This window comes from Nyctereutes procyonoides, unplaced genomic scaffold, assembly GCF_905146905.1.
Source record: "Nyctereutes procyonoides isolate TBG_1078 unplaced genomic scaffold, NYPRO_anot_genome, whole genome shotgun sequence".
NCBI classification, from domain to species: Eukaryota; Metazoa; Chordata; class Mammalia; order Carnivora; family Canidae; genus Nyctereutes; species Nyctereutes procyonoides.
This window is the reverse complement of record NW_026575043.1, coordinates 33175897-33199384: the sequence shown is the minus strand read 5'-3', so window position 1 is coordinate 33199384 and position 23488 is coordinate 33175897.

Here is a 23488-nt window from a genome sequence, read left to right as displayed (position 1 = left end):
CCACTAGGTGATCATGCAACCCCATATCTGGGAATGTAGGCAAAGAAGCTGCAATCAGGGTCTCAAAGAGGTATCTGCGCTTCCATGTCCATTGCATTATTATTCACAATAGCCAAGACATGAAAATGACGTAAATGCTATCCATAGGCCGACAAAATGGAGAGAGAAAATGTGATGTATGCACGGTAGAATACTGTTTGGACCCAAAAGAAGGAAGGAAGCCTTTCCATTTGAGACAACATGGAGGAGTCTGGAAACTTTATGCTGAGTCAAATAAGGCAGAAGGAGAAAGACAAACCCTACATGGTGTCATTTACATGAGATATCTACCATGGGCAAACTCATCGAGGCACAAAGGAGAATGGTAGTGGTAACATGGCTAGGTGGTGGGAAATGGGGAAGTATTAGTCAAAGTCTATAAAGTTTCAGCTATACAAGAGTCCTAGGGATCTACAGTGTAACATGGTGCCTATAGTAAAAGGCACTGCTCACAAGGGTGGCTGGGTGGCTCAGTTGGCTAAGAGCCGGCCTCTTGATTTAATTTCAGATCCGGTCATGACCTCAGGGTCGTGAGATTGAGCCCCATGCAGGCTACTCTTCCTTCCATCCACCTAAAAAAAAAAAAAAATTGCTAAAAGGGTAGATATTTTATTAAATATTCTCATCACACACAAAATAGTAGTAATAACCATTTCATGGATATTTGTCAAGTTGTATGCATTAAATATGTAAAGCTTTTAGTATATCAATCATATCTCAATAAGGTGATTTAAAATATATATAAAATATATACATATATACAAATATATGTGTATTGATACAGTACATATATATATATATATAATCTTCAAAGTGCTTTACAAAAATGAAAACAAAGAAACACTCAAGAGACAGAAAATTTGAATAACCCATTGTCTATGGAAGAAACAAAATTTCTTCCCAGAAACTTTAAAATAAAAAAGTAAGGTCCAAATGGTTTTACTATTGAATTCTATTAAACAGGAAAAGAACAAACACTACCAATCTCATACAAACACTTTTTACAAATGCTAAAATAGAAGAAGATGTAATACTTTCCAGAAAATTCCTGATATTTAAAAATTGTAAAGACATTACAAGAAAATAATTTATAGGCCAATTTACTTAGACCAATGAGCTTTAGAAACAAAACGTGTATTGAAAATAAATTAAGTAATGCATAAGAATGACATCATCGCAGGAAGGAATGGTTGGTTTGACATAGAAAATCCAATCAATATATTACCAATTATTAATGGAAAATAAAGGAAAATAATGTCATCCCAATAGGTGCAGCAAAAGCATTTGGCAAAACTTAACACCCTTTTATGATAATTTTTTTTCTGAAAACTTGAAATTAATGGAAACTTCCTCAATCTGATAAAGAGCTTCTATACAAGACACTGAGATAAATCATACATAAAAATAAGACAGCAAATGTTTCCCACATAAGATTAAATAAGGTGTGGATGTCATTCTTACTTTTATTCACCATGTCTGAGGTGTCCTTACCCCTACAATGAGCTAGAAATAGAGGCAAACAGTTTGAAAGGAAGAATTAAAACTGTGCTTATTCACAGATGACAGGATTGTTTTTACTCTATTATGTGCACCATCCTGAGGATTAGGAAAGTTACCATAACTAGTAAGTAAATTTAACATGCTCTCAGGTACAAGGTCCATTAACAGGGATCTATTTTGCTTTTGTATGCCAGCAGCAAATTTAAATATAAAATTAAAAATAACCCTATTTAAAACAATATCAAAATATGAAGCAATTAAGAGGAACTTCTGCACTGAAATGGAAAGATATATTATGGTCACTGACAGTTTTTAATACTTTCAGATTATAATCCTCTCAATTTAATCTACATATTTAACGTAATTCCAATTGCCTTTCCAGGAGACTTTTTTGGTTAAATTGAGAAACTCATTCTGAAATTCATAGGGATACGCAAATGACATGGAATTGGTAAAATATCTTTTTAATTGGAACATTTGTACTGTCTGAACTCAAGACTTACCATAAAGCTAGACTAGTCAAGACAGTTTGGTGTTTGAATTATCTAGACAGATTATTTTTAATGAATTACTTCTAATGAATACACTGAAACCTCATCAAGTAAACAGAGAATAATATACATATATTGAAGCTGTCTGAATTTTGCCTACTATAAATCATATTGTACCTAACATTTTCTGAGCATAAATCTTTTTTTTAATTGGATTCTTAGCATACACTTCAAGGCTTGGAATTACTGGAAACAAAGCTTTCATTCTTTGATGCCAAATTGCTTTACACAACAGTTATTCAAAGTTCCATTGTCCTAGCATATTTCAGAGTAATTGAATCTTAATCATTGAAGGATTATAAATAGAACAATAACATACTCTCATTTATAATTTAGGAGGGAGAAATGAGACTGGGGACAGTAAATATACTTAGGAACTGATTACCTTAGACAATGCAGAAAATGATGTGAGCATAGGCAGCAACTGAGCAGCCCTTGGAATCCATTCATTTGTTTCTACAATTACCTAATAAATATTTATTGGTCACCCACTCTGTTCCAGGCAGTATGCTTGAGATAGAAATGATTTAAAGCTTACACCTTACTACCAGCTTAAAAACAAAAACAGGATGAGCTTATATTTGAGATTTAGGAAGGCTTAGTGGTACCTGGAGACTTTCTGAAGATCCCATTTTCTGGCTTGATGAGTAAAGTGTACATAAGGTCCATTCATAACCACGTTTCTTATTTCTTTCCCTGAAGCCTTGGACCCATCATTTCACCTGAGTAACTCTTCAACTCTTCCCTCAAGTGTCAATGAAGATGTCTGTCCCTCATCAAGGCTTCATGACTCTTCCAGTCCCCTACTCTGTCCCCTGAGCACAAATGAGGTAACAATGCCTCCAACAGAAAAGCTTCAAGGAGTCAAATTTGCAATCTAAGAAGACCTGAGTACTGGTTGCATCTGACAGGCTATCAATCCTTTCTGAAGAGACAATCTTCCCTAGGACCATCTCATCAACACCCCTGTAGCACCTTGCCATACTCAGCTGTACTTATTTCCATTTTCACTCATCTCTCTCCAAGGCAACAAGCTTCAGTTATTCTATCCTCCTGACAGGCTTGGGTAAAGTAATTACGCATTTGAATGGATCCTGGATCATGCCAAAGGATAAGTGGTGTCCAAATTTCATCACATATCGATTCTGTGGGGGTTTGTCCAGAACTTGATTCAGACCAACAAAATTACCGTTGTTACACTTCGCTTAAAAGTGTTATCAAAAAATAAATAAATAAATAAAATAAAATAAAAGTTTTCTCAATAGTATCAAGTGCCAAGTTTTAGAACGGATGGTCTTTTGTATTTCAATGTATATTTTTGAAATTTTTTGTGTATCAACACTTGAAACAGAATAATGATTAGTATATATATATATTTTTTAAAAGCCTGTTTGTTTTTAATTGACAAGAAGGAGAACATTCTCCACCGTTCCACTTAGATTATAGCTTTATTGTTAGAAAATGAAAAGTCAGCCTTAGAAACGACAAATGCCCACCATTTGCTTCGATGTGGATGGAACTGGAGGGTATTATGCTGAGTGAAGTAAGTCAATCAGAGAAGGACAAACATTATATGGTCTCATTCATTTGGGGAATATAAAAAATAGTGAAAGAGAATAAAGGGGAAAGGAGAAAAATGAGTGGGAAATATCAGAAAGGGAGACAGAACATGAGAGACTCCTAACTCTGGGAAACGAACTAGGGGTGGTGGAAGGGAAGGTGGGCGTGGGGTGGGGGTGACTGGGTGACAGGCACTGAGGGGGGTACTTGACGGGATGAGCACTGGGTGATATTCTATATGTTCGCAAATTGAACACCAACAAAAAAATAAATTTATATATATATAAAAAAAAGTAAATGAAAATTCCGGGTACGCTTGGGTGGCTCAGCAGTTGAGCAACTACCTTTGGCTCAGGGCATGATCCTGGAGTCCCAGGATCGAGTCCCACATTGGGCTCCCTGCATGGAGCCTGCTTCACTCTCTGCCTATGTCTCTTCCACTCTCAATCTGTGTCACTCACGAATAAATTAATAAAATCTTAAAAAAAAAAAACAAAAGAAAATGAAAAGTTAGTTTCTTTACCTGGTTTAGTTTTGATGGTTCTACGTGATTCTGATCGAATACGCAGCATGCTATATGTTGCGTACATACACAAATGCTTTTTCCAAAATGATACATTTTCTCTTTCATGAAACTTGCTTGCTTGATCATATGGCATTCAGAAATAATTAGCAAAAAAGTATACAAATAACTGAGTTGCGACAATAATGTCTTGGCCTATTCAGAACTTTTTTGTATCCTTGATAATTATAACATTCCAACAGCATCTTATTTTCAGTTAAAAGATGATTAGGTGATGAGATTAGTAATTTTTCATCATCAGAGAAAAGGAAAGTATTTCCAACATAATTTGGTACAGGATTATAGATACATCATTTCTTGGTTGTTATAAGATCTATTAGAGCTGGGGTTATCATTTTTTTCCTGTGATTGCTCTAAAAACAGGCTGGTATATCACCAACCAACAGAGTCTCTACAGGCACCATGACTGCATCTAGGCAGGGAGTTCATGACCCAGCCATACAAGTTTCCCACACTGAACAGGTGGGATGGATCCAAAGAAATACCTGTACTCCCCACCCCTTTACTTTTGGTGAATAGATCTCTATTTCATTTCTGTATTTGTGACAGAAAATTGGGGAAAAGCATTGGCTCAGTCAGTTAAGCATCTAATTTTGGCTCAGGTCATGATATCAGGGTCATGCGATCAAGCTCTGCAATGGGCTCTGCTCTCAGCGAGCGGTCCATGCTCTCTCTCTCCCTCTTTTTCTTTAAAAAATAAAATAAATAAACATATGCCTAACCTGATTCATTTGATGGAAACTTGTTAATCATCTTGCATATATAAGGGATTTGAATGGATCTGTGACAAATACTTTTTTAGTTGATAGCGAGTTTTCTATTCTATACATATCTCAGCAAGGGCACCTGAGTGGCTCCATCAGAGAAGCGTCTTCCTTCTGCTTGGGTCAGGGTTTGGGGTCCAGGTCTTGGGGTCCTGGGATCGAGTCCCACATCGGGCTCCCTGCTCAGTGGGGGAAGTCTGCTTCTCCCTCTGCCTTTCATCTCACTTGGGCTCTTTCTCTCTCAAACCAATAAAAGCTTTAAAAAAATCTAAAAATCTCAGCATGATAAGCAGATTATAATTTCATTGTAGGAAACATGTTGTTTTACTGAAAGGAGACTAAAAGCTACTTCCATATGTGGTCAGTCAACTGAGGCTCACAGTGAGTGCTGACTCTCCAGTAGTGACACTTAGGACAGGACCACCATTCAGGAATCAAAGAGGGCACATGCCCAGCACAACCTCTCCCTCACTCACGCCAGAAGGGCCGGTAGAGGCTGTGAAGCTCAGGCACCTAGGTTGTGAGGATCACAGTATGGGGCAGGGAGCCTCCTCCTGGACAGCAGAAGGTCTGAAGGTGAACTAGCATCTGTGCAAAGTTTAAGACAGGCAGGTGCCAAGTTGCAAGAGGTCCAAGGGGAATCCCAGAGTCAGTCAAACTGGGTAGCTAGATGGTGGCCACGTCAGGAGAAGAGGCAGGTCTCAGAGCTAACAGTGTGCATGGGGTCCAGGACGATCCTGCATGAACCTAGAGCTGCCACAGCACTGGGAATGGAGATGATCTGATGGGGGCACAAGGTATGATGGGAAGCAGACCTAGAAATGCATCTGTGTGATTAAAAACTCTTGAAAACCCTTGAATGGAGGAGTTGGGGCAAAGCTTCGAGTGTGGCTGGTTTATCATCTCTCGCAGAGCTCAGCTGAGAACATATTTGTGGGATGAAATGAGCCACGTCTGACCCCAAGGGGCATGTAGCTGAGTGTCATGCAGAGTGGACTCATAAACGAGCGACCACAGAACCTCTGGCACTGCTGTGAGTTTCCAAAAATATGCGTAAGCGAGTGAATCAACGCTCACAAGAGCAAGCAGGACACAGCCACCGGTGTGAGGCTCAGGACCCTGACACCGTGACAGCCTAGACAAGCAAGGTGGACAACATGAGGAAGTCTTTCTCCTCTGGGTTTGGTCCCAAAACAGGAGTTAAAGCCTGCTCCCATATTTTCTCACAAGATAAAAAGCTTTCGCTCAGCTTGATTCAAGAAAGACTTGGCATTCCTTGCATCTGGGATTTTGATTTCATTGTTGTGGTAGCAACATTATTGGAGGAGATCTCAACTGTATTTCTAGTGAAGTGCATGGCCGTTTCAGGCTGAGATTGGACCCTGCCATCCAGGGTTTACATGTATTCAGATGGTGACAGTAGGCCTGCGTGGACTTGCTCTGGGAAGCACCAGACTCCTCTGAAAATTTCTGTGTGCATTTTATTTTATTTTTTATCAAAAGAAATTAGTTCTGTGTTTGACTTGGGTATGTGTGTGTGTGCATGTTTGTGTGTCTTCCTTGGTGCTATAGCTACGGTCCAGAGATGGCAGGCCTGTTTGCTTGGACACGCTCACTCAGAAGTAGCATTAGTGCTAAAAGACAATTACAAAAAAAAAAAAAAAAAAAAAAAGTGTTTTTTTTTTAAATGCTGTTATCAACAAATGAGGAAAAAAAGATTTAGAGATATATTTACAAAACTGTGGTTTAAAACACTTTCACTCGTTGAAGCATTTGACTTTGGAAATAAAGATACTGGTCTAAAAAAAATAAAACACTTTCACTCTTCAAAGTAAAAGAAGCTTAAGTATTGTAAAAAAAAACCATTCAGTATCCTCACAGATGCTAAAATAAAGACTATTTGAGGTCAAAATACAATGTTAGATGTGAAAGTAAGATTGAAAGGAAGCGTAAAATTTTAGTTTAGTTCTGGTTCCGTGATCCTGTAAGTAAGTGTAAATATGCCCGTATGTAGGAAAGGCTTCATAAATATATTTGTACCTATAGACCAGGTTAGTATGATTGAGAGGAATATAATAAATAGTTTAAAAATTATACTAAATTTTCCAAGACAATTTTTATATGAACTAAGTCTGTTTCCAGGTGTTCCACAACTGTGAGTAGATTATCTTAAGTATCCGACAAACAGCCTATTTCAATTTTACTCGCCACACCTACATGATATAATTGAACTGGAAACATAATTAAGGGGTGCCTGAGTGGCTCAGTCATTAAGCATCTGGCTCTTGGTTTCGGCTTAGGTTGTGATCTCAGGGTCGTGAGATGGAGCCCCGTGTCTGGCTCCATACTCAGCGCTTGAGATTCTCTACCTCTGCTTCTCCCCCACTTTCTCTCTATCTCTTATAAATAAATAAAATATTAAAAAAAAGAAAAAAGAAAAAACTATAATTAAGCACTAAGCACCTAAAAAATCAAGGAAATCAACTTTGGAGTGTTACCAGGAAAATAGTGTCAGTGGTGTGTTTCCCAATATTCCTATAATCCTTGTTTTATCTTTCCTACCCAGAGAAGCAACATCTCAGCAGCATTTCTCAGGTAAAGTATGTTTTCTCAGATTTTAGGGGCTTCCAGTGGATGTGTATAAAGGACTTTTCTGGACTGCTTTCTGGGATCCTGTTGTTTGACATTTTCTCATAGAAGTCATCATATTTGAACTGGATCTTCCAAGAACCCTCTAAAGAACGAGATGCACCCCCAGGACGCTCAATTGGGACACCGCACTCCTGGCACTGTGTGCTCACTGGCTCTTTTCTCCAGCAGCCAGATTAAAAGCGGGCTTACTTCTCAATGGCTTGTTTTCTCTTAAGTGTCCATTAGAGGGGCTCAATGGCTTTATTTGACTTTTGCAAAATGAATTTTCTGTTTAGATCCCACGTTTGTTGGAAAAGAGATCTTGGGTTCATTATCTATTTTGAACTGAAGGGTGCTCACTCCCTATATCCTAAACACCACAATGTGACTATTTCTTGTATGTTTTCCAATGGGAGAAAAAAAACCCTCAATATTCCCTAAAGGAAGATCCTGTGCACACGTGGGTGTCTGCTTGACATTTTTATTCCAAACCCCATGGGTTAGAGGTTTAAGGAATATCCTGTATTTGTGGAGATGAGCAAAGGATCAAGCAAATCTGACTTAGACAATGATCATGTGGGGGCACTATTCTTGTGTCTTGTAGGATGAAGCCCCATCACACACACATGGATTGTGCTTAACAAGAACCTGGTGTGTGCTACGTACTCAAGAAGTGTTAGTGATCATACTTACCGTAGAACTCTCAGGGACGGCAATATTATCAATGACCCGACACGAGCTGAGCACCCCCACGCTCCTGCCTATACCCTCTTAATGCTACTGCGACCCGGACTCTACTCGAGTCAGTGATGGATATTTAACTGGAAGAGTCAGGAACTCTCACTGCTCCTCTCCTCTAAACATCAGTGACCGTAGATCCCATAGGGAGGGGTGCTATCTCTGATAGCACAGCTTCACACCAGGCATCTTGGTAAAGATGCTCCAGGGGGTCAGGCCAAGGCCTTACATGGGAACCATTTATTCACATAGCCTCTTGTGTTTCACCACCGGCTGCCCTTATTCATTACAGGGTTTCTCTTTGGAGTGCTGTCCTAGGAACAGGCTGCTCCTAAACCAACTAGAAGTAATAGTTTCCTACTGCTGCTCTAATAAATTGCCATCAAACGTTGCTCAAAAAATACAAACGTGTCAGCTCACAATTCTGTAGGTCAGAAGTCTGACTCATGATTTAAGGAAAGTCAAGGTTCCCTTCGGGTTGTGGTACTTTCTGAGCTCTAGGGGAGAATCTGTTTCCCTGCCATTCCCAGCCTGTTCAGACCTCGCTGGCCTGTGGCTTCTGTCTTCAGAATCAGGCAGAGGCGGGCAAAGTCCTCACCTGGCATCCTCTGACTTCCTCTTCTGCTTTCCCCTAATTTAGGATTGGGGAGCCTCAGGATAACATTGGGCTCACCTGGGTAATCCAGGATCAGCTGTTGAGCACCCAAATTCCCTTCTGCCACATGGTGCTCTGTATTCACAGGGTTTAGATTACTCATCACACCAACTGTAGACAGTTGGAACAAGGGGAGTCCTAGGAAACAGACTGTAGGATTCTGGACATGGATCAGTCATGAGTGGGAACATAGTAGGACCACATCACTGCTAATAGGCCCCTGAAACACCACCAGCCACGTTCCTGTGGGAAGCTCAGAAGGGTGGGAGGTGGTTCCTGGCCTCATGCAGTGTCTGGCCCCTGAGAGATGTGTGGGAGACGCTCATTATGAAGGCTGAGAACCATTGATGCACCTGTGGAGCCAGAAAATGACAGGCTGCTGGTGATGAATCATCAACATAAGCCAAGTGTGAAGACACAGGGCACCCTTTCAGCAGTGAAAGAGACCCCTTCTCAGGAGCCAGGGGGCGTGATCGTGCTGAAGACAGGCCCAGGTCTCAATCATAAGGGGAGCATAACTTTGAGAAGGCATTAGTGTCTTGGAAAGTCACACAAGCTATAGGAGCAGTGACCTGGAGGAGATAACTAGCTGTGGAGCCAGAGGTACTGAGCCACCATCAACACCTCCAACCACTGTATGGAGGGGTTGCATTTACTGCTTCAGAGAACAGGAGCCCTGGAGCCATGACTGGGCCGCAAGGAGGACTCAGCTGAGGTGGAGATGCTACAGGACACGGAGGCACTCCCAGGCAGCATGCTCCCTCTTTGCTACCAGGCTGAGAACTAGGCTCAGATCGAACAAGGTGCTACAGTAGACATCAGACGTCATCAACCTCAGTTTTTCATAGCAATGGTCATGGCAGACCCAACAAGAGCAGAGAACATAGCATCAGATGCATCTTCAAAATGAATGTCAGTGTCAGTTTACCATGTGACGTCAGGGGTTTCTGGGCTTCCTTCTACAGCTGGCAAGTCCAAGTGTGAACAAGAACCATTTTAGGAGATCTTCAAGTCCATCCCGCTTCTTGGGTTTCGCTGAGAATCTTGGTTTGTGAATTCATGAAAGACAGTGCTTGGAGCCAACACTGTCCATGTTAAACCACGTTTCAATATATTTCAGAGAGGTGCATTGTGTAAGATAAGGATCAAAAATACCTATTGATTGAGGATATGAGCACCTGACAACTCTTCAATATCACGTGTCACAGAGCAGCCATTGCCCCCCATTCATCCCGCCCCAAAATTGTCCGATTTTCTGAGTCTAATTTCCCAAAGTCTGCAGGAAGGACCGACGGGCCTGGTGCAGGTGTAGAACTTGGAATAATACAAGATTGTCTACTAGGATATGAGGTCACACCAACAGAACAGAGCTAGCTGGCCTACGGAGTGAGTGGCCAGGCGGGGATGCACAGCCAGGCTCATGCTTCCAGTGCTGGGTTCTCACTGAGGCTTCTTAATCCTCCTTGGATATTTGAGATGTAACAGCCTGGTTGGAGTTAACCTACTTCTGCTCAAGTCAGTTCTATTGCCCGGCTGCCATCTGAAAACAAAACTTTCTAGTCACATAGTTCTCTTTACATATTTCCCTCCTCTAGAATTGATTGTCACTATCTGCTCCATCTATTGTTTTGTACCTGAATAATATGCCCTTATTTCTTCTCTCCCATCAGGGTTTGGATGTCCCAGCATTATTATATGGGAGGGGAAAGCTGGTTCTATGTCAACGTAGCCGAAGGAATTTCTGGAGTGAAAAGACCTTAGCCTTTCTGCTTTCCCAGCCACTGCTGGGGCAGACAGATGCTTTCTCTGAGGCCAAAGGAAGAGCATGTCTTATTTTATCAACTGCAATGGGCACCATTGCAAAGAAATATATCTAGATGGGAAGAGTATGTTATAAGTATTTTAGGAAACCAATATCTTTTATAAAATATGGCTACAAATATATTGTAGTTGTAAATCAAGAGGAAGCCACTCTGACTTTGTCATACAGACATATCTATATGAAATGAAGTTTTATAAGCTTTGGCCTTTTTACAGCTCAACAAATATAAATTCTTGTTCCTTTTCACAGAGTAAATTGTTTCCCCAGAATACCAGGGTTAGTGAGTATATTTTTATGGGCTCCAACGTGAAGTTAGAATTATCAATGTAAAATGAAAATAAAATGACAAAATAATTTAGGTAGGCCACTGTTTCAATAATGGGAATGCACATGTCTCAAAATTGCACATACAACATCCTATCAATATGTATAATTCATGATGAGTGCTCCCTGTGCATGGGTAAATGAAAGACTTCTTGATTATGTGTTAATTATTAGACCACTCATTATCTCAGGTAAGAAAACAAATTAACACATTGTAGAAATCGTATTGTCGCTTTTTTAATGAAGAAGTAGGCCTTTTAAACCCTAATTTATCATCTTCAGGAAAAGAAGTCTTTAAAGAAACAAATGGCTAAATCTATAGATAAACACATAGAGTTTCTAGAATGTTTTAAAGTTCGTTTTTACCATAATTGAATGAGAGAAAACGCACGTGTTCCCTCATGGGTTTTGATAATAGTAAGGGTACACGTAAATACATTTCCCACAGAGAACTTAATTATTTAAGTAGAATTAAAAGAGAGTTCTCCCCAAAGCCCACACTTTAATCTAAATGCCTTTACGTAAAAAGATGAGGCAGTGTGAGTCAAATTCTACATGCTGGAAAAAGTATCTGACCTGGAATCTGGAACCTACAGGACTAGCAATAAGATAAAATAAAAAAGGAGACCAGTATTTAGGGAAGCAAGAGTATTCCAGGGACATGAGGACAGTGGTCTTTTCCCTTTCACTGTTCTCTAGCACACATGCTTCTCATCATGCTTCTCAGATGCCTGTTCTGCTCAGACGACCTCTAGCTTTTTTTATTATGTCTGTTATTTCTTGGGAGGCTGGAATCTTCTATAAATCGGTTTCAAAGATTTCAGTAGTTCCATTTCTGGTGAGTTAATTGACAAAATTTTGGTACCCACACTCATGTCAAAATTGTAGTTTTGAAGTGAGCATAAAAATGCTCACTTCCATCAAAACTATTCCAGCTGCAGGGCTCCTGGGTGGCTCAGTTGGTGAGGCGTGTGCCTTCAGCCCAGGTCATGATCTTAGGGTCCTGGGATCGAGTCCCTCATTGGGCTCCCTGCTCAGCGGGGAGTCTGCTTCTCCCTCTCCCTCTGCTGTTCCCACTGCTTGTGCTTATCCTCTCTCTCATAAATAAATAAATAAATAAATAAATAAATAAATAATAAAATCTTTTAAATATATCAAGCTTAATTTTACCTTTTCCTTGCCTTTTTAAAAATATTTATTTATTTATTTATTTATTTATTTATTTATTTAAGAGAGAGAGAGAGAAAGAGAGAGAGAGAGAGAAAGAGCAGGAGGGAGGGACAGAGAGAGAAAGTATTGAAGCAGCCTCCCCACTGAGCTCAGAGCCCAGAGAAGGCTGGATCTCATGACCTTGAAATCACGACCTGCACGGAAATCAAAATTCAGATGCAAAACCAACTGAGATGCACAGGCACCCCTACCTTTTTCTCTCTCTTTTTTTTTTTTTTTTTGTATTGAAATGATCCTGACACCTTCTTTTAAAAGCAAATCTTGGCATGGAATTTGAAGATTAAAATGATAGGAATTTTGCATTTTTCAGCTGCATCTCCTCATGAGAAATAGTTGACAATTTGAGAAACTACATGTTCACTGCATCAAATGACAAGAAATGTTCTAGCACTTTATGCCTTCTGTATTGCTCCTTGAAGATCCCATGTTTATATGTTTTTCCTACACTTGATATTTTGAATACGTTGCTGTCATAAAAAAATATGCTCAGACACATTTTTAGTCCCTGTTGTAAATTGTGTTGCATTACCAGGCTGGTGTGTGGAGGGACCCCTACTAAGGTCTGCAGGGAAAGGAAGGAGGAGGGCATCTAGGGATGGGTGAGGGATGGCAGCAAATTAATATGATTCATACGATGTGTTTGCTATCCACAAAGTATTTTGCAAAAATAGTGCCCTGGGAGAAAAGCCAGTGCTACTTTAATTTTGAATTAGTAATGATACTTCTTTCTTGTTGGCACTGAGATAAAATGAATTAAAAAAATTGGAGAAACTCTAAGCAAACAAGACACATCCATAATATACTTGCACGTGAAACAATGGCAAACCAAATTTTAGTATTTTCTCTGTGTGGAAGTCCTGGTATGTATCACTGTTGTACTCCCTTGAACAGCTAGGTCCCCATCTCATGACCACTTCCTTACTTCAGCTGAGCCAGACCCATTGGGAAAGATTGGAAATAAAATTATTTGAGGCATGAGAATATAGGGACCGTAATACTTAATAAAGACTCCATTATGTGACTGAAGATACATAAATATTGAAACTAAATACAAGAAATGGTAATATTCCAAAACAAGAAGACTAAGATAAGCTAAACTGAGGCAGGAGGGAAGGAATCTTGGGAGATGAGTTGACCAAAGTAAAGTCATTTTGGTTTTAGTCTGGCTTTGAACCTAAAAGTCAGCAGGTCAAAAAGGGTCTCAAGATCTGACTCATGGAAGACTACCACACCCCGATCCCTCCAGCAGTAGAAGCCACAAAAGCTGGACCTTCTTAAAATTACTCCATCTAGGTGATTCCCTAACTCTAAGATCATGGAAAAATGAACGACCCAATAAGTCATAAACCCAAAGTGAAAGAGTAGGCTTCTCCCTATATGGTTTGCTAATTTAAATATTTAGCAATATACTGCAATAATATAAATTATTTAAATTATTTAAACATTTAGCAATAAATCTTAAATTAATATATAATTTAAATATATATATATATATATATATATTTTTTAATTTTGAAACTCTTCATTGGAGACAGACGGGGTTGTGAAATTTCTCTTTCTCATTTCTCTCCTTAATGAGTTTGTCCCTTTCTTTCCACATCTTGCTCTTGAATTCTTTCTTGTGCAAAGATCCCTCTTGGTGAGGGGCCTGTGGCTCTCCCTCTCGGGCCTCAGCCCATCCAACATCAAAACTATTCCAGACACAGAAGCCACTCAACTCTTTAAGGGCTCAGAAACATACCTAAACCAAATTGGCTATGCACACAGGTTTTACCTCGAAGTCATCTTTTCTTCCTCCATGCATATCTCTTTACAAAGTTCATATGTGTAAATCCCAAGCTGGTGGAAGTACAAAATTAATACACTTGAGCTGAATTAGAAATCAATTACCTTTGCTAATTCTCATGAATCGCAGGTCTCGTAAACCGAGCCTAAGAGCAATCGGCACTTGATTAAGGGACAATTCAGTTAAAATCTATTACAGTTGCTGCAAGTCTGCGTAACAATATCTCACGTTGGAAATCATGGATGAAGAAAACAGGCAAGATACAAAGAACAAAAGAAGCATATGCATGAAGAGAGCTGGGGACATTTTTTGCTCTGCTTAAATAACTCAAGTTCCACACTTGCAAAAGCTGTCTTGTCCACTGCTGAGTCCATACCACCTACATCTCCTCTCCCTGTGGGTGCTCCAGACACATGAGCCCATTATCTGATTTGCCAAAGTCAGCACAAATAGCACTCATTCAGAATTACCGAAGTCATGCACAGGAACACATTCCGTATTTAGATTTTTAAAGATTGCACATAGAGTAAGACCATTTACAAAGTGCCAAAAAAAAAACCTTTAAAAATAAATGCTTTGAACATGGTTTAAACAGTTGTAGCATTCAAAGCATTTATTTTTTTTTCTCTAAACAAAGACAAGATACATATGGTCGTGTAATTACTATCTACTAGTGATGTTGATTAATCATGAGCAAGTAGTTAGTATTTCCACTGTTTACATTATTAAATATGTTACATTATTAGTCCAGGAATTACTAGTTACTTTATCAGGTTTAGAACAAAAAGTGTCCAAGTAAACACTACATATATTTTTTTAAATGTAGATTAATTTTCAATGTCCAAGAGGGTGGATTTATATTAGGCACGCCGTAGTTATTCATTCATTCGACAAATACTTACTGAAGAGATATCCTGTGTTAGGTCCAGAATGAATATATAAAGATAAATTTAAAAGTATTTATCGAGTAACATATTCGACAATAACTGGAGCGTTACCATTTAAAGTTTGCAGTGCTTATCAATCTTTCAATGTTTTCCGTACACAACTCCAGCTGTGGTTAGTTCTGACAAAGTGCCATGTCACAGATCCAGTTGAGTCGTGGGGACAGGTTCTCCCAACTGTCCTTATCTAGAGGCTTTTAGTGAGGATGGAAGGGAATGTGGGGTTTGAGTTTAAGCTGATGAAGCCGTGGGAAAGTTCTTTTGACAGTAACCAAAACTGAGTCCAACCTGATTTTACAGAAGACAACTGTTCTTAGTTAATAATGCTGTGTTGATATTAGTTCATTATTTGTCACAAATAGAACATACAACAGAAGATGACAGTAACAGAGGGAACGGGCACAAAGCATAGGAGAACGGTTTGTATGATTTGTTCCATTTTTCTGTAAAGTCTAGAACTGTTCTAAAAAATAGTTTATTAAAAAAAAATATAGGATTTTTCCCCAACAGTCTATTTGAGGTGTCTGGTTCCTAGGTGAGAGATGGAGTCTTGTATGTTTTCCAACTTTGTCCTTTGTTTTGCCTATTTTTAAAATTTTAATGTAAATTGTAGGATGAACTTACTAATTCATGCAAAAATATTCCTAGAATTTAAACTGGCATTGTCGTAAATAAATAGATTGATTGAGGGAGAATTAATATATAATAATATTAAGTCATCCCATACATAAATATTTTATATCCCCCTGATAATTTAGGGCTTTTATAAGGACACTTATTCTGAATATATGCTAAAATTTCTCTCAGGAATACTTTGTTTTTCTACACTGAAGTCTTGCTGCTATTTATTTATTTATTTATTTATTTTTAAATTTAATTTAATTTAATTTAATTTTTGCTGCTCTTTCTTTAGATTCATTCCTAAGCCTTTGATTCTCTACACTGCTATTGTAAAATTTTTAAATTTCATTTTGTGACTATTTGTTGCTGGTAACAGAATTACAGTGTTATTTCTATTGACCTTGCACCCCACAAACCTATAAAATTCCCTTATTGATGTTAACAGTTCTTCTGTAGAATATATAATTTTCCTGCTTATATATTTCTTTTCACTTGTCACATTTCTTATGACATCCCTATTAATCTTTATGATTTTATCTTTTTTTTTTCCTTATGCTGCTGTCTAGGATAGCCTGTAAAATGTTAGAGACTGAAATTGTGCTCACCCTAATTTTATCCTTTTTCCAGGAGGGATATATTTTTCAGTTCTTTAATTTATTATGATAGTTGCTGTAATTATGTTATTAATATCCTTCATTAGGTAAAGATTCCATTTATTCATAGTCTAATGTGTTTTATTGTAAATAGATAAAAAATTATTGAAATTCAGTTCCTATTTCTGTTGAAATAATCATGATTTTCTATTCTATTCTATTTGATTGGTTTTTACATTGTATATTCTTATACCTGTACATATTAATATACCAACTTAGAGTTCCTATAATAAATTTATCTTGTTTTTGTTCAGGATATTTATATTTATTTTCTTTGGAGGGATTGACTTGCAATCTTCCTTTCCTCCATATCCTTGTTAGGTTTTATTACTGAGATTATGCCGACTTTCTATGACAAAATAGAGATTCTTACATTTTCCTTCTGCTCTCTTTAAGCCTTATTTAATTTTTCCCCTAGCTTGTGGAGAAGTAATCATTTATTTTCACTTTTTTTGGTCAAATACACATATTAATTCTATAACATTCTCTCTAAAGGAAACAGTAGCTGTATTGCACAGATTTTATTATATATTTTAATTTCAATATAAACAACTTCCGAATGTCATTTTCTTTCTTCTGGGTAATTTAGTAATATGTAGCTGATTTCTAAACAGATGTGATCATTTTAATATTTTTTTAAAATTGTTTCTTAGCATAATTTCATTATGATCAGAAAACATAATTTCTATTATTTCTTAGTTTAATATCTTGCAAGACTTGCTTTCAGAGAACACACGAGGCCAACCGTTACATATGCAGTGAAAATAATGTTTATTATAGTGATTTAGGGGAATATTTTCAATATACATTATTAGATCAAGCGGTAATTGTGTTATTCAAACCTTCTATACTGTTGCTAATATTTATTTCATCTTTCTATGAATCACGAAAAGCTGCACTACAATTTTCTAACCTAATTGAGAATTTGACTTTTTTCATTTCTATTTGTCAATTTTTCCATACTGTTTTGAGATAATATACATTGTAGGGAAGGAAAAATTTATCCTCTACTCTTTAAGTCCTTTCTGGTGGACTAAGAATTAAGTTTATATGAGACAAGTTAACAGGAGAAAAAAAAAATATTACCTGGGCACAGAGGCTCAATAATGAAACTGATACCTGAAGAAATAATTAAGGCAGGAAGTTTTTACACATTTTAGACAAAGACAATAAATTTGTGAAGAATTGACAGCATAAAGAAAACAGCTACTTGGAAGCTTTAAATAGAGAGGAATTCTATTTAGACTTCTATTTAGACTGAAATAGCAGATCAGAAAAAAAGTTAAAAGGTTGCTTCTGCAGCTTTCTCAGCTATAATGTCTTTGTCTCTGGTGTTATGGTGCTTTTGCTTTCTTTGCAGGGAAGGCATTTTTCATGTAAGAGATTTAATTCCTGCTTCAGGGAATTAAGGAAAATGGGAGTATCCTTACATGGACTATTTCTTTTTTTTTCTTAACTTATTAATGCATTTTTTAATTCAAGCATAATTAACATATAGTGTTGTGTTAGTTTCAGGTGTACAATAGAGTGATTCAACAATTCTATCCATTACTCAGCTCTCGTCATGTTAAGTGTACTCCAAATCCCTTTATCTGTTTCTCCTATCCCCCCACTACTGCCCCTCTGGCAACCACCAGTTTGTTCTCTGTAGTTAAGAGTCTGTTTTGAGGGGGTACCTGGGGGGCTCAGTCAGTTAAGCGTCCAACTCTTGATTCCAGCTTGGGTCATAATCTCAAGGTTGTAGGATCAAGTCCCATGTCAGGCTCCATCTGTGGAACTTAAGATTCTCTCTCCCTCTCCCTCTGCCCCTCCCCATGCTAGTGTTCTTACTCTAGCTCTCTCAAAAAACAAACCCAGAAAAACAAAGCAAAACAAAACAAAAAAACCCTGCTTTTTCTTTGTTGGCTTTGTTTCTTAAATTCCGCATAGGAGTGAAACCATATGGTATTTGTCCTTCTCTGACTTTTTCCACTTGGTATCATACTCCTTAGCTCCATGCATGTTATTGCAAATGGCAAGACTTCATTCTTTTTCATGGTTGAATAATATTCCATTGTACGTATTCAACAATTTCCTTATTCAGTGATCTTTTGATGAATACTTTGATCTTCTTCTATATCTCGGCTCTTGTAAATATTGCTACAATAAACATAGGGGCACATAATTCTTTTTGAATTAGTGTTTCCATATTCTTTGGGTAAATATCCAGTAGTGGAATTATTAGACCAAATGGCAGCACTATTTTTAAATTTTTTGAAGAAGCTCTATACTGTTTTCCAGAAAGGCTGCACTGGTTTGCATTCCCACCAACAGTGCATGAGGATTCCCCCTTCTCTGCATCCTCACCAACATCTGGTATTTCTTGCGTTGTTGATTTTAGCCATTCTGACCAGTGTAAGGTGATATCTAATTGTGGTTTTGATTTGCATTTCCCTGATGATGAGTGATGTTGAGCATCTTTTCTTGTGTCTGTTGACCGTCTGGATGGATATCTTCTTTGGAAAAATGTCTGTTCAAGTCCTCTGCCCATTTTTAATTGGATTATTTGTATTTTGAACATTGACTTATATAAATTCTTCATATATATATATAAATTCTATATATATACACAAATATATGTGTATATATGTGTATATATAATATATACAAACCCCTTATATAAGTATATAATATATATATAATATATATAACATATCCAAACCCCTTATTGGCTATATCATTTGCAAATATCTTCTCCAATTCTCTATGTTGTCTTTTTGTTTTGTGGATTGTATTGTCATTGTTTGCAGAAGCTTTTTATTTTGATGTAATCCCAATAGTTTAATTTTGCTTTTGTCTCCTTTGTCTCAGGACACATATCTAGAAAAACATCTCTATGGCTGACGTCAAAGGGATTACTGCTTGTGCTTTCTTCTAGGCATTTTATGATTTCAGGTCTTCCATTTAGGTCTTTAATTCACCTTGAGTTTATTTTTGTGTGTGGTGTAAGCAAGTGGTCCATTTCTATTCTTTTGCATATAGCAGTCCAGTTTTCCCAACACCATTTGTTGAAGAGACTGTCTTGTCCCCATTGTATATTTTTGCCCCCTCTGTCACAGATTAATTGACCATAAAAGCATAGATTTATTTCTGGTCTCTCTATTCTGTTCTATTGATCAATGTGTCCAGGTGGAGAATGTTTGCACTGGTTCCAGCAGGCAACCATGTGTTTATGCTGGAGGGCAGGGGAGAGAAATGGTGCCCATCAGCTCTTTTCTTTTTAGAGAAGTCTTCCAAATATCCCTGGCCCTCTAGTGCACATTCTGAGATTAGCAAATAAATCTCCTTCTCATACACTCCAGGCACTTTTCAAACTACTGCTTCTCTGCTTATCTCTGTTGGGTTCTTAGGCTGACTCTTTAAGGGCAGAGACTCAGTTTCCTAGGACTCTCCAGCTCTTCCAAAGCTGAGCTCACTGATTCCTAAAGTTCCAGGTGTTAAGCCCCACTGATTGTAAAAACTTGTGAAGTTAAAGCCCACTGGTTTTCAAAGCCAAATGTTATAGGGACTCATCTTCTCATTGCAGATCCCCTGTGTGGGTACCTGGAGTGGGGTCTGCTACCCTCCTTCTCTGGGCCTGTGGCGTCCCTCCCGTTTGGTTCCCAACAGCATCTGTGTCTCTTCTACCTTTTTAATGTAGTCTCTTCTCTACGACTACCTGTGAGAAATATTTTCCTCCAATTCAGGTCATTTTCTGGAGTGGCTGAACTGATGTTGCTGTTCTCTAAAGGTGTATCCTCCTACTCAACCATCTTCCTACTCTACCATCTTCCTAGGCTAACAGTTTCCTAAGTAATTTTTATTTAAAATAATCCATGTGTCAGTGGCATGTTGGCATGTTTTGGAGCAGCTGGCCCTTGACCTCATAGTATTATACATAAACATGTGCATGTTATACACACATACACATGTTTTTTCTCCCTGGTGGGTAGTCCATTTTAGTATTCTGAATATCTTCATTTATCTCTGTTATTTCTTGCCTTAAAGGGCTTTGAAGCAGGCGTGAGCTGCATGCAAACATCTTTCTTCCTTCATTAAATAACCCAGTATCCTTTTATATCATTAAATGTGTCAGTGTGGAGAAAGCGACATCGTTCTTTACTTAGTAATGGTATAATATATTTTTCCCTATCCTTCTACTCTTACATTTTCTGTGTCCTAATATTTACATCTCTTTGAAGTCTTGTGTTGTTGTTGTTGTTTTTTTTAAATCCATTATAACAATCTTTGTCTTTTACCAGACTGTTCAATTTACATTTGATGTAGTTACTAGTGTTTTTTGGTTTAAATCTTCTATTCTATATAATTTTCATGATTTCTTAATGTTTAAAGCATTTCTTCTTGGCTTACTATGATTTGTTATAAATTAATAACATCACTTATCAGAAAATTCAGTCTTTGAAACCACTTACCCTGCCTATATTCAAGCTGTTCTTCTATTTTGGTATAGTTAAATTCTCTATATACTTAAAACTCACGAATGTTCCTGTTGTTTCTGAAGTCATTATTAATTAGATCAATCAATACTTTGCACTTGCTGCATCTCAATTTCCTCTGGGGTTATTTTCTTTTCTTTTGAGTAATACTCAAAAGAATTACATTATATTTCATGTAATATGGGTCTACTCGTGTCCAATTTTCTCTGTACTTAGAATAGATATGGAATTTCTGGTCAACATTTTCCTTTTCAGAAATTTGAATATTTGAATATATAATCAAGGTCTTTTAGCTATTATTCTTTCTGAGAGAAATCAGCTCTTAGTATTTTGTTGTTTTTTAAGGAAATATATATATATTTATAAATATAAATATTTATGCATATAAATAGTTTATGTAAATACATAAATATATATTTGCTTTAGATCCAAGTATTTTTTATCTTGGATATTTATTAGTTCACTATGATATGCACCAATATACTTTTCTAAAAGATTTATCTTTGTTGTTCATATTGCTTCTGAAATGTGTTTCATTTATTTTTGAATGGAGAATCATTTCTTAAAATACTGCTCCAGTTGTGCCTGATTTCTTGTGTCCTTTTGGGACTACAGTTTCGTGTATCAGGGGCCAGCAAGGTTTTTAATCTGAAAAAGACCAAGCCACAGGTAATTTAAGCTATACAGGCCTTATAAGTTTTCTATTACAAATTCTTTTCTAATTCACTAAAAATGTTAAAAAAGCACTCTTACTTCAAGGGCTGTACAAACACAGCAGTGCACATGCTATATTTATTTCTAGTTTTTTTTCTTGTTTTGGAACAAGTCTTATGGTTTTGATTACTTTTCTTAGTGTTTGAATGCCATCCATTGTTTATAAAAATGTAGAGATGATAAAATCTCTCAACAAAGTAGGAATACAGGAAATGTACTTCATCATAATAAAGGTGTATAAGACAAGCCCATATCTGACATCATCTCAGCAGTGAAAAACTGAGCTCTTTTCCTGTAAGATCAGGAACAAGACGAGGATCCCTGCTTTTGCCATCTTCATCCAACATAGTCCTGGGACTCCCAGCTACAGCAATTCAGAAGAAGCAAACAAACAAAAACTTCAAAAGAAAGAAAATCATCCAAATTGGAAAAGAAGAAGTAAAACTGTCACTATTTGCAGGTGTCATTGTATTATATCTGAAAACCCTAAAGACTCCACCGAATACTGCTAGAATCAAGAAACAAATTCAATAAAGTTGTAGTATAAAAAAAGATACAAAAATCTGTTGTATTTCTATATACTAATAACTATTAGAAAGAGAAATAAAGAAAAACCATCCCATTTGTAGTTGTACCAAAAATAATAAAATATCAAGGAGTAAACTTAACCAAATAAGTGAAAGACTTGTGCTCTGGAAACTATACTGATAGAAATTGAAGATGACACAAATATGTGGAAAGATATTCTGCGGGCTTGAATTGGAAGAGTTAATACTGTTAAAATTTTCATACTACCCCAAGCAATGTACTGATTTAATATAATGCCCATCAAGATTCCAATAATAATTTTCACAGAATTAGAACAAACAATACTAACATTTGTATGGAACCATAAAAGACCCTGAGTAACCAAAGCTCCTGATCATAGTAGCTGTTAGTACCTCACCCAGACACCTCCACTTGGCTGTGCTGTGTGTGAATTATTTTAGAAAGGCCTAACACGGGGGCACCTGAGTGCTTTAGTTGGTGAAACACCTGCCTTCAGCTCAGGTCATGATCCCAGGGTCCTGGGATGGAGCCCTACATTGGGCTCCCTGCTCAGCGGAGAGCTGTTTCTCCCCCTGCCCCTTCCCCTGCTCGTGCTCTCTCTCTCTCTTTCTCAAATACATAAATAAAATCCTTAAAATAAAAAAAAAAAGCCCTAATACAGAATTGACATTGTGGAGGTTAATCTTGAGAAGTGGAGTCCCTTAAAAGACTTGAAATATGGGGCAGCCCGGGTGGCTCAGCAGTTTGGCACCGCCTTCAGCCCAGGGTGTGATCCTGGAGACCTGGATCGGGTCCCACGTCGGGCTCCCTGCATGGAGCCTGCTTCTCCCTCTGCCTGTGTCTCTGCCTCTCTCTCTCTCTCTCTCTCTCTCTCTCTCTGTGTGTCTCTCATGAATGGCTAAATAAAATCTTAAAAAAAAGAAAAAAAAGAAATATGGGGAAGAATATAAAACAATCTCTATATCAATATAATATTAATGGAAGAAAATAATTGGAATAATAGAAGCAAATAAGTATCCAAAGCTGTAAAGGATTCTGAATTTTCTGGAATATAGTCCATGTTGTATTCAACCTCTTTCATCCATATAACTTGTGAAACTACACTCTGGCAAAATAACTCATTCAAGGATATTATTTATCAGTAAAAAAGTAAATTTGAAAAATTTGCTCTTGCAATGAAGTCTCATTTGATTAAACTAGGTCTTCAGTCTCCTGAGACATGGATGCACTTTGCTCACGCTCTGACAGGGTGGAGGCAAACTCGTACACCAAAATGAAAGCATTGATTAAGCTGATGTTCATGTGAACAGCAAGATGGTGCCATTCTGGAGAACCTTACATGTTCTGCT